The sequence below is a fragment of the Triticum urartu genome, chromosome 6 (genome assembly GCF_003073215.2).
Source record: "Triticum urartu cultivar G1812 chromosome 6, Tu2.1, whole genome shotgun sequence".
Classification (NCBI taxonomy): domain Eukaryota; kingdom Viridiplantae; phylum Streptophyta; class Magnoliopsida; order Poales; family Poaceae; genus Triticum; species Triticum urartu.
In genome coordinates this window covers 164395807-164406649 of record NC_053027.1, presented here as the reverse complement: position 1 = coordinate 164406649, position 10843 = coordinate 164395807, and the positions used below count along the sequence as shown (strand labels likewise).

Here is a 10843-nt window from a genome sequence, read left to right as displayed (position 1 = left end):
AGCATCACTGATTCACCCACCTTTCCTTTGTTGGTACAGAAGAAAAATGGCAGAAGTGAGTAGCCTAGAGTGAGGTTTTCTCTACTCTCTACACTTATAAAAAGCAGAGTTGGTGATGATGGTGTGCCTGCCATCCTGCAATATAGGCCGTCCGATCTATATCTAACGGATAAGAAGGAAACTATGACAATTTACCCGCACTCCTCTCCACATTTGTAGATAAGGCCTTCCCTCATGCATCCTTTTCTCCCACAAGATCTTGATGTTCCATGCAATGCACGGGAATCTTGCTAGTTCTTAAATAATGGGGAGAAAGGGCTTCAACGAGCGTTCCAGTGAAATGATGGTTGCTTCGTCCAGTCCAACTTCGAGGCCACTTCCAGGGCACTTTACCACTGTTGGTAAAGGTGTGGGGTTTTTTGATATGACGGGTCATGATGGCCACACCGGGGTGACCGGTGAGTCTCGACTGTGGCACCTCGCTGTGATTTCGTGGATGGCACGCTGGCCCGGATGCTTTGATGTCCCGCATGTAGATAGAGCGGCTAGTCATATACGTACTCAATATTGTGCACCACGACCAAGGCGAAGAGGAAAACGAGAGAATTACATCACTACAAGAAATATGTTAATACATGACAGTCCTTAGCCATCACAGATCAGCCAAAAACTGTCATGCGTGTCCATCCTTGACAGACTTCAGATCAATCATGTATTTCGCGTCATAATTTGACATCATAGCTCCCATGACGGTTCTTGGCCATCATGGAATTGCCTCCGGCCCGCCCAAGCCCAAACTAGGCCATGACAGAACAGTTTGTCATGGACCAATGCCATGTGGCTACCTACGTGGACACTATTTTTCATCACAGAAACCGTCATGGATCTAGGATCAATTTAAATTTGGTCACATCCATTTCATTCAGCCCAATTTTGATCAAATACGCCTTTAGCATAATGTGTTCCGTAAATCATAATGCCAATTTTGGACGAGGACAATATTTCCAAAGTACCATATGTTACACAAATCACTCAATATGCAACCATCTATAGGTATGTAGAACCTAGCAGTTTATAATATCCTCGATGAAATGATAATATACACCATATGTTGACAAAATCACTCAATATGCAACCATCCATAGGATTAGGAACTGGTACAATCCAATTTACATCGACAAAACATATAACTACAAAGGTTGTCACTCGTGTTCTTGTCGTCAAAGCTCCTGATGGAAACTATATGGCATGGCGGATTCTGATGGACAGCAACATACCTACCATATTCACAACAACATTAGACATTTGTATATATGAATATATAGTAGGAGAAATGCCTATAGATGAGAATTACAAAGTATCTAGTATAAAACAACAATAAATTGACTGACTAATACATGTGCATAGCACACAAATAAACAGGTTTAAACCTCTGTATTCTTAGTGTAGGACTGCCACAATGTACAAGGATAGAAAAAGAAATGCCTAGGGAGAAAACTCTAAATAGAACATGTTGACATATTAATATAGTAACAGAAATCATGTCTCCAAGACCTAGAGGGGAATCTAAACTGAATCAGATCTTGATAGAAGGCCACATACCACAGTGTAGCAGTTTGTCTCTACTTGGTACCCTGCAGTTTGTCTGTACTTATTATCCTGCAGTGTACAAGATACAGAAGAAATTCAGAGAAAATTTAGGGTTAAAGATTCAGAGAGGAAGCGGTCACCAGAGAGAAGTGTGCCGAATGAAAGTCAAATGACTAACAAACACATCACAAAACTCAAGTACTATAGCAGCAGAAGTTGAGGCCATATAAACCCACTAACAAAATAATGCTCAGCATTTCTAAAGAAAGGACAGTAGTATGATTTGTGTTTGTCCATACAGTAGGTTTTTGGTTTGAAAGGTCAAAGATAATGCTCAGCATTTCCTAATTGACATTCCAGATTAGACCTGGAAATTCTATACCTATATTCCAAAGGTAAAAGCTAAGTTTTGCCAAGTTCATCTTCATATACCATTACTATATATACACCGCCAGTCAGCAATGAGGATTTGTTTTAAATTTCTCAGATTTGAGAAGTAACCCCTATTTACTAACATGTAGTTTCGGCGAACTACTCACTATTGAAACAAGAGTTGGAGCTATCATGTTTACATGAACGCCTGATCCAATCAAAAAGTAAACAGGCCAGAAGGCCTACTCACAATGTTACCTGCCTGATACAATCAAACATTCAGTTCTGGGTGCAATATAGAGAAAAACAATATTGCAAAAAACTTGAAAAGCATGGAAGCATCATATATATTGTGTATCAAAAATTTAAAAGCTACAAGTAAATGTGACACTAGAGTAAGGATTCCTTCTTATTACGAACAGGAAGAGCAAAGAGGTTGTAACTTACTCTGTCTCCACTAGATGATCACTTATTTCCATTTATCCTCCATCAACGAGAGCTCAAGGAATGTGACAACAAGGATCCAGTGCCTCTTCCATACTAATAACATTACTGGGACCATGAGGAACATCGTTCCCAGCATAACAATCACAACCACAGTTCTTGTTCATATAGCATGACATGCAAATAAGTATGGCATAATCTGCAGAATGCAGAGTGCATTATAAGGGTTGAGCTCCACTTGCTTTTAGAAGTTTACTAGTATGGTGCAATACACATATATGCAATGCAACTTCCAGATTTACCATGAGATTTAGGAAATAAAAAATTATTGGGATAGTAGATCCAGTAATAACTTCGAGACACAAATTTTAAACATGAGGACATACAAATGCAACACATTCTCTGGTTGCCTACCATTGCATGTACACGATTGCCAACAGCTGTAGTACCTACCTTATCCCTCTCATTTCAACAAGAGAACAACTTTTCTCAAGCCTAAAACAACATCAAATCGAGCTAATCGAGCGCAAACAGCACAAACACCCTAACGAACCATGGACCAGGATCAGGTTCAGCTCAATGGCCAGGGTCACAGTGCAAGTCGGCCACCGCCGGCGTGCGGCAGAGGAGGTCGCCACCGACAACACAAACACACTCTTCACTGAACAAAAAATGTACACTTGTCCCAGCACATGAACCGAATTTTATCTATCAACCAAGCTTAAATGATCTAGTCTATCTCATAGCTAGTTTTCAAGTAATGGTTCTTTTCTTCCAAGCAACCCAGAAAACTGATTGGTAGAGTATAGAGTGGGTGGTGTTTTCTCATATAAAAATGTACAAAGCAGTAGAGAATAGTCAGGAATGGTAGAAAGTAATTGGTATGCAGAGTAAATGTCAGTAATCAGCATTTTTTCAAAATAGACATGTAACTATAAAAATACCATTTGAGATTTTACATAGCATGCATCCACCGTGAACAAAACAAACAACTCTATCAAACTAGGAGGAACTAGGTGTTGCAGCAAGCAATAAATTAAGTAAAAAATGGAAACAAGCGCACACACACTAAGACGATGCAAAAAGCACAACGAAGATATTTAAGGATCAACACTGCTATACACATGACACCTGCATGGCCGATGCTTGCACGATTCTGCCATGACAGCGCCAACAGCGAGCATGCTCACAAAGGCGTTGTTGGGAGGGAACATCGTTCATAGGCCGTGCAACTACTATCATGTGTGAGGCAACATCCTTCAAGGATAGGAACATCAGGACAAAGAAGGGTGCATAGTTTGTAGTGCTAGCTAATTATTTTGTACTACAGAATTAGTTTCGACTGACCTTTCGGTATTGTATCCTTTGTTCTTCACAAGGCTCTATTTTATAAACACCTTTTATGTCATCAACAACACCCTCGACTTCAGCTATCTCCTCCACCTACAGAATAATAATTAGAACTTTAGTCAAACTATTCCATGGAGAAAACAAATAAACTTCTGATTTAGTAGAAGCATCCACTATAGTTTGTCCTGCATAGGATTCCCTCCACAATTTATTCCAGATTTAAGCATCCCATCTTTTCAGTTCCATATATACTCTACATCATACTTTTATCCATCTCAATGATGTATCTGTAAACTAAATTGACACACATAAACACAGCACGGCCTCAGAAACTATGTAAGCACCCCACGTATATTTATTAGACGTACATGTTGATGAAGAAAGTATGTAAATATAAATCTCTACATTAAAAAATATCAGTCGCATCAACATTTACGGAAAATATGAAACATAATACATCATCTTGCTATCTTTCCAAAACAATTATTCCCAGCCACAAAAGTTATTTCACTGCAAAGAACTATCCTGACATCCTAAATGGATAATTTTTCAATTAATGGAGAGCGAAAGGGGTTATCACCTTCACAGCGAGTGGTCTGGCGAGGTCACCTGTGGCGATGTGGATAAGGCCGAGGAGTGCAGAAGAAAACAGTGGCCACCCCGTCCTCTCCTAGCGCGAGATTGTGAAAAAGGGGGGAGTCAGGGCAGCCGTCCTTGTCCTGGGCACCGGGTAGGCTACAACTTCCATCTCGCCGTCCTCAACCACTTTCCTCATGACCACCGCGCCCATGCCGACGAGCAGGGGTCTGCCCTTGACATAGATCTAGGAGCGCCGCTATGGCCGCCCCATCGCGGAACGGAGGAGGCTACACAGGGGGGGCCGGAGAGGGGGGGGGTGGTGGCGGAGCGAGAGAGGGTGGGAGATGGAGGTGGAGCAGGAGATGGTTGGCGCGGCGGCGCTGGAGATCGGCAGCCGCGCTTGGAGGGAGGCTGGACATGGACCTGAATCAGGAGGTGAGAGGGAGAGGAGTCGGCGGCTCTGGATGGAGGTGGATAGGGTTTTCGCGGTCGGGGGAGACGCGCGAGGCTGTGGCCAATAGGATCGTGGGCTGTGGAGTTAAATGGGTCGAAAAGATTTAACTCCGCGTGTCGATGACTTGAATGTTTTCCCCTCCGCGCGCTTCTGTTTTGTACTTTGCCGCGTAGATGGCTTGAATGTTTTCTCCTTCGCGCGCTTTACTTCAACCCATTTCATACTTTGGTGTCTTTGCCCTTAGCCCGGTGAATCGTACTCGGCTTGATTCATGTTGGCCCCACGTGTCAGTATGCTGCATAAGTATATTTCATCATTCAGTTTGGTTCCATCTAATTTGATTAGGATCCTTATTTTTTTTGAAGTTTTGCAAATTCAAATTACAATGTAACTCATATGACTATGCCACATTAGCAGGAGCAATTCGTGTTGTTATAGAGGGTGTATGAAGCGGGGGGGGGGGGGGGGGGGGGGGGGGGGGGGGGGAAGCTAGGCCCGGCTAGGCCCAGTTGGTCGATCAATGACGGTTTTCGTGACGGTACATCCACATCCGTCATTAAGGGGCTACCCTTTTTGGGCCCAGGCACATCTTGCTGGTCGGTGACGGTTTCCATGACGGATTTACGGAACGTCACCAGGAATCCGTTACGGATTAACAGGTTTCTTGTAGTGCATATTTATTTATGGTGTAGATTCACTCATTTTGCTCGATATGTACTCATTTAGGGTGTAGTCTAGTCACTTGTTGAAATCTCTAGAAAGGCAAATAATGTACTCCTTTCCGATTTACAGGCCTATACTAGCAAGTAGTACTACAATAGTGGGCTCACATAGCAATTTGTGTCATGCAAGAGCCTGGCTATATGGGTGCTCCAAGGCTTCGCACCACGCCCCACCCCTATACACAAAGACTGACATGCGAGCGTTCGCAACTGCCACATTCGGGTTGCGCTTGGCTCTTCGCCTCTTCTAGAAGACGAACAATGATGTTACTACTACTACTACTTCTACAGTACCGAATCCACTCTTGCATGTCCGTCCACCGCGTGCGGGAGGGATAACTTGTTGTAGTATAAGCAAAAGCATGTCCTCGTCTGCGAGCCACCACGTGCATGGGCGAGGGAGAAGCCGTGTAGTAGTAAAATCAAGCTTCTCCTCGTTGTACGAGTTGACGTGACACATCATAGCACTGGCCCCACATGCTTGCCTCTAAACTTGGCTAAAAGACCCGTAGTGTACAATATATTTGCTGCAACCTCTAACATTTACCCCATCAAAAATTAAAACATATTCCTATCTTGACCAGATCAGCGTGCAAATTACAATCACCAGGATGATAGGTAGGGCCAGACGATTATTTTAATCAAAAAATGCTTCGAGATGGCCTCATAGCATGGAGCCGACCCCAATGATTTTAAGCTTAGAGGCATGATACGCGCTATCCTACACTACTCATGAAACTACCACACGAGCGTCAACTATGTTCCAATACGAATCAAATGATATTTTTTTAACATGCACTAACATTTTGTCAGTTAAATCTTTGGTCAAAATTTAGCACCAATTACAAAGGGGCCCAATAAATATTGTACTCTCACATTTTGTTTTGAGGATACTCCCACATAGAAAATATAAATAATAATGCATGTTGGGGCAGCCCACGTTTCTGATAATTTTAGCCATGGGCTTGTTCACAAATTTTACGAGGCAGTGGTTGTTAATTTAATGGAGGGTCTTGTACCAGACTTGAACGATAAAAACGGCGAGCTGGATATATATATATATATATATATATATATATATATAGGCCGGAGCCTCCGTGCTTCCTTGCTAGGGTTGCTCTATTCTCACTGTCATCCTCTCCAGATCTAAACAAGATAGCGGTGGTAACACTGTCTTTCTATCCTCACCGCTAGTTACAGATCTAGACGTATCCCCCTCCGCCGGTGAAGGGGGGTGGGGCAGCGTTTAGGACATCGTCGACTGTGAGGGAGGAGACCCACTGTTGGACGCATCGTTATCTCTGGCCGAGCGCCGGCGCGGGAGGTCCTTTGATCCCTTTGTTGTTGCCCTAGTGTGGACGGATCCGGCCTCCCGCCGCCCACCATTCCACATCCTGACGATCGGAGGGTATATCTTCCTTCGAAACCGCCCTAGCTCTACATCCCAGTTCGCTATGTCGCTATATGTGCATCATTTTCTACCTCTCAACCCCTCTCGATCGGAGGGTCCAATGTCACCTATTTTTTTCCTATTGTTACAGGTAAAGCTACATCATGGAGTCGAATCTTGTACTTGGTTCAAACAAGAAATAAAGGGGGGGAGAAAAGGGGGTGAAAGTAGTATAGACTAGTCGTCCAACGGTCTCTTGGTCGAAAAGGGAAATATAGGGGAAACGATGTACATAGTGGTATGACCAGGACTAGATTTTCTATCCACACATAGGAGTAGGTGGCTAGAGTGAACAAAAATGGGACCAACCCATCACTACTAGGGAAAACCTTATACACAGAATCTTAGCAGCAGTGCGGCACAGAAAGAGGCTAGCAGTAGCGAGGATAAGGAAACCACGCTACTAACGTAAATTTAGCAGTAGCGCGTGTTGTCGAAACCGCGCTACTACAAAAATCCACCGACAGTACCCACCAACCTAAGTTTAATAGCAGGGCGGTGTCACGATGCGCGCTACTGCTAATGAAGTAGTAGTAGCGTGCTTTTTAGTCATGTCGCTGCTGCTATTTTTGAAATTGTCCACACGGTTGGCCCGTTTAGCAGTAGCACGAGTTCGGAAAGCGCTCTGCTGCTACATCCTTAGCAGTAGCGTGCTTTGCTACCCGCGCTACTACTAAGGTGCACTATACCCCTCCACCTTTCCCCACCCATCCTCCCCACCCCATCTCCTCTCCTCCCTTTCCCCTACCTCCCACATCCTCCCTCTCTCACTCTTCTTCTTCCTCAAGACTTATCCCCCCATTACTCTCCCTCTTCTACCTAACTTTCTCTCTCTTCATTACTCCTAGCTAACTACAAACCTCCATTAATGCATCTCCTTTATCGTTTTCCTTCCCCCTCCACTAGTTGAAGTTGTCTCCTCCCAAATTAGCTAGCTAGGTAGATGTAGCATTTACATAAGTGACCTATTTGCCTCCTAATTAGATATATCTTTATCAAGAAGAGCTTTGTGCACATTTGTTCTCCCTAGCTACATCATCATCTCCACCGTGCATGTGCTCGATCTTGACATAGCTTGGTAATTAAAACTTCATGCTTTTGCAAAATAGAAATTTGTGTATGTGTGTGTGATATGATAATTGGGAAGTATGATTAAAATTGTGTGTGTGGCATGAGTTTACACCAAATTGTGCTTTTGAGCTGCCTATGTTTCGCCAAAATGTCAATTTATTTCTGTTTTGGCGAATTCCAGGCAAACTCATGACGATGGTCAGTGGAACGATGGTGGACAGGTGGTTGCGGTCAGCGGTGCAGGACATGAAAGAAAATAACCGGACAGAGGTTTTATGTCCGTGTTGAAAATGCAAAGGAATAGTTTGGCTGGACCCCTATGACGATGGTCATGTCAAAGAGCACCTGCTCATGACTCATTTCATGGATGGCTATACTCGATGGATAATTGAAGATGAGGATGACGATGTTGAGGACGCCGACGGGGCAGGCAATGACGACATAGGGCAAGACAAAGAGATGGTCGATAATGGCGGTGGAGAAGAGGCCGGACATGGTGGCGGCGAAGGAGCAGGACATGGCGGAGGAGAAGGGGCCGGACATGGCGGCGGAGAGAATGACGTGGACTCAACGTAGCAGAGTTTGTCGGTACTAAGTTCAATCGTGCGGGACCCTCATGTTCAAGAACTGCTTCACAAGGAGGCAAGTACTGAGAGAGCTACTTCTAGAGAGGAGGCTAAGCTGGAGCAACTGGTGGTATACTCGAACACTCCATTATATGATGGTTGCAATCCTGAGGTGACCCGCTTGAGTTTCATGCTCCAACTCCTGAAGGCGAAGGCTAAAAACAAATGGACCGACACTAGCCTCGATGAGCATCTCAAGTACCTAAAGGATGTTCTTCCCGCGGGGAATCTACGTCCTACTAGTGTTGATGAGGCCAAGAAAATCATGTGCCCTCTTGATCTGCCGCACGTTAGATACCATGCGTCCATCAACGATTGCATAATTTATCGGAAGGAGTACACGGAAAGAAACAAGCTGTCCGGTGTGCAATGTTTCTCAATACAAGAAGGCCGGGAAGAAATGTCCCCAGAAAGTTGTATGGTACTTACCGATCACTCCCCGTCTCCAGCGGTATTTTGTAGATCCCAAGGAAGCAAAGCTAATGCGCTGGCACGCGGAGAGGAAGAAGCCCGACGATGGAGATGATCCGAAGCTGAGACATGTGAAGGATGGAAGCCAGTGCAGAGCGTTGACCATCTTCTATCGGTATTTCGGATGTGATGCAAGGAACATCGTGCTCGGCGCGTGTACCGATGGCATGAATCCATATGTCAACAAGAACACCAACCATAGCACATGGCCCGTGTTTTTATGGATGTACAAGAACACCAACCATAGTACATTCACATAAGCATGCTTATTCAAGGGCCGAAACAACCAGGAAATAATATTAATTTGTATCTGGGTGAGGGAGTCCTTGATTAGGGGGTCTCCGGACAGCCGGACTGTTGGATTATGAAGATACAAGATTGAAGACTTCGTCCCGCGTCCGGATAGGACTCTACTTGGCGTGGAAGGCAAGCTAGGCAGTACGGATATGGATATCCCCTCCTTTGTAACCGACCTTGTGTAACCCTAGCCCCCTCCGGTGTCTATATAAACTGGAGGGTTTTAGTCCGTAGGACAACATACAATCATACCATAGGCTAGCTTCTAGGGTTTAGCCTCTCCGATCTCGTGGTAGATCAACTCTTGTAATACTCATATTGTCAAGAATAAATCAATCAGGACATAGGGTTTTACCTCCATCAAGAGGCACGAACCTGGGTAAAACATCATGCCCCTACCTCCTGTTACCATCCGCCTTAGACGCACAGTTAGGGACCACCTACCCGAGATCTGCCGGTTTTGACACCGACACTGGGGCTACTTCAAGAGGAGTTAGACACGTTATGGAAAACACTGCCCAAGACATGGGACACCAGCAAAGGCGAGTATTTCTACATGAGAGCCACGTTGATCACGACAGTGCACGACTATCTCGGTTACGGATATGCCGCAGGCTAGGTGTGCCATGGATATTGCGGATGCACGCGGCGCATGGATGATACGACGTCTCAGCAGCTAACGTGAAGGAAAGATGGTGGGTCTGGGAAAATCGTGTACATGGGGCATCGAAGATGGCTCGAACAGGATGACCCGTGGAGAAACCGTGGAGATCTATTCAATGGTCACGCTGAGCATCGAGGACCTCCACGAAAGCGGAGCGGTGCCGAAATCGATGAGCTGTTGAAAAACTGGAAGGAGTGCCCCGCGTCAGGAAAGACGATGAAAAAGGCGCCGGAGCCGCTGCTGAAGGTATGGAAGACGAGGTCTGTGTTCTGGGACATGGAGTACTGGCACAAACTCGATACACCTCATTGCCTTGATCAAATGCATATCTGTAAGAATGTCCTTGAGAGCTTGCTCGCGACACTAATGAACATGCCGGATAAGACCAAGGATGGGCCGAAGGCAAGAAAAGACTTGCAAGATTTGAAAATCAGGGAAGATCTGCACATGCCATCCCGTAAAATGTCAGACGAGACAGAGACGGAGACAGAGGCACGGGAGAAGAAGGGCAAGAAAATAAAGAAAGAGGATTATTGCCCCCCTTTTTGCTTCACCTTAAGTCAGGCTGAGATCAGTCAATTCTTTAAGTGCCTTACTGGAGTCAAAGTTAGTTCCGGTTACTGTGGCAAGATAAGCAGATATCTAGACACGAACAAGAAAAGGTTCGGATGGATGAAGTCCCATGACTGTCATGTGATGATGAGGCAGATACTACCTGTTGCCCTTAGAGGGATAATAGGCAAGCACGTCCGT

General features: G+C 44.9%; 1 long non-coding RNA gene across 5 annotated transcripts; it reads right to left on the bottom strand.

The window, feature by feature from the left end:
* Positions 1–931: 931 nt before the first annotated feature.
* Positions 932–4932, bottom strand: LOC125517626. Of its 5 annotated transcripts, XR_007287710.1 has the most exons (6): positions 4337–4894; positions 3754–3849; positions 3538–3663; positions 2410–2605; positions 1603–1659; positions 932–1277 (listed from the first exon to the last, which is right to left on the bottom strand). It is a non-coding gene; the product is annotated as an uncharacterized LOC125517626 (long non-coding RNA). The 5 variants fall into 5 exon arrangements; XR_007287709.1 differs by having other exon boundaries at positions 2410–3663; positions 4337–4931; XR_007287708.1 differs by having other exon boundaries at positions 3538–3849; positions 4337–4899.
* Between the last annotated feature and the right edge of the window lie 5911 nt (positions 4933–10843).